The following is a 1,992-nucleotide window of genomic DNA, read 5'->3' as shown; positions in this document are numbered from 1 at the left end:
ACGCACAGGCTAATTCAACTAACATGCAAAGCGAGTGGGAAAACGAAATAGTTAAGAGAAAAGACAGAGGAGGGAGGGCGAATAATAGGGAGTATAAAATACATAAAACGGTCAAAAAGGAGAAAAGAAAAGGCAAAAAGAAGAAAACCAATGGACAAAGAACGGTTTAAAGCATATAACTGGATTTCACAGCTACAGTTAAAAACCGTGTGTATGCAGTGCTGGTTGAAGTGCATAGAGAAAGAGAGAGAAGACAGGGCAGGGCTGAGGCAAAATTGGAAATAGAAGGAACAGGCAGAAGGAATAAGAAGCTTTGTTCAAAGAGGTAAAGGGTAGAATATGGTTGGATAGGTGAGAGAAGGATGCTGGTATTATCCATAGAAACTATATAGTCTAATTACTCCTGAGAGAAAGAGATGAAGATGTCGGTAGGTGTAGAATTTACATCTACAGAATGGACTCCTTGTGATTGTTTAAGCAAGCTGGTGACCAGAGTTAATCAGGTCAGTGTTCTGGGGAAAAAAGAGAGAAAGGAGAAAGAAGAAGAATAAAAGAAGAGAAAAAAAAAGGGAGAAGGGCAGCTCTCAAGCAGGGATGGGCGTGGCGTGATCCAGTGCCTCAGGCAGGAGTTCTGCCTTGGCGATTGTGGGGAGGGGAGTGATGGTGCTCCAGTCCCTTCTTGAACCAAGCGCTGCACCTCGCTATTTTGGGCGTGTAAACTCCCTGTACTGGGAGCGCAGCCAAAGTTGGTTGCACTCTTCAACTCAGGCCAGGCTCAATCTCCAAATCCCAGTCCGCGCACCCTGCTGACATGCCTTAGACACAACTTCCCAGGAAACCCTCTTGGGGCAATTCCAGTCCCCCTGTCAAGTCTGGTGGTGGAGTCAGAATCGCTGCTTCCTTCTCTGGGTTGGGCTGGCGAGCATGGGCGGGGGCTTGCCTGCCGGGTGCTCTGAGCCCAAGCCCGCTGGAGTGAGGAAAACCGGGTCCCTCTATGGCTCGTCACCCGAAACAGGAACTACAGGCAAATTTCCCAATTTTTAGCTCTTTGCCTTTCCTCTAGAGTTCCAGCCAGCCAGGAGTGCGAATGCCCGGTGTCCGCGCGTTCGACTCTTTTGGGGGCCCTAGCCGCCCGGGAGCTACAATGGCGGCAGGCGCGCCGCTACTCTGAAGTCCAGCTGCCAGGAGCCCGCACAAAGCAGCAGTCTGTGCGTTCAGCTCCCCCGGGACCAGTTGGCGCGAGGGGACCTGGCGTGCAGGTATTTGGCAAGTACGGACTTTCTATGCACCGAGCGGAGGTTTTCCCCCCCGAGCGGAGGTTTTTCTGTATTGGACTCTCTCCTTTTCCCCTCTCACTCCCCGTAGAGGGTAGAGGGGGATCGCCTCCCACCCTGGAGTCTCGGATCCCGGCCCGATATTATCTTCGCCGGTTCGCACTCACGTTAGAAGGCTCTCTCAGTGGATTCTGCGTCCTTTTTCTCCCAATCTCTCAGGTTTTGTAAGGTTTCCAATGGCTTCAGATCTTTTCCGTGTGATGTATGGGCGCGAGTGCAAGTATGGAGTTCCTTACTTCTCCGCAAATTGCTCCCTCCCACAGACTGCCTTTTCAAATTGTCTTCATAAACAAGCAAACTGTCCATTCCTTTCTGCTCTTCAAACTTTTCCTCATCTCAGCCTGTCTCCCATCAGGTGTATAGAATCCATCTGCCTAAAGTCTTAGGAACACATAATACAGGCTTTATTTAAGACACGAAGGATGTATGCTGGTGAGTTACCAGCCCATCTCCTAATTTCCAGCCCATCTCCTACTTTCCCGTTTATTCGGTTTGGTTTTATCTATTATTATAGCACATTTGAAGAAACTTATCCAGTAGCTCCCAGATGGTACCTAAAGATGAAAGCACTTTTTCCCACATCTAAATCTTCAATACTGTACTTTTTCAGGGTCTTAAAACACATAGACTCTATTCTTAGATGAGCACTAATAAGGAA

This window comes from Hyaena hyaena, unplaced genomic scaffold (assembly GCF_003009895.1).
Source record: "Hyaena hyaena isolate Hyena2069 unplaced genomic scaffold, ASM300989v1 scaffold_2624, whole genome shotgun sequence".
In the NCBI taxonomy this organism is placed as follows: Eukaryota; Metazoa; Chordata; class Mammalia; order Carnivora; family Hyaenidae; genus Hyaena; species Hyaena hyaena.
Note: the sequence above shows the minus strand (reverse complement) of the source record.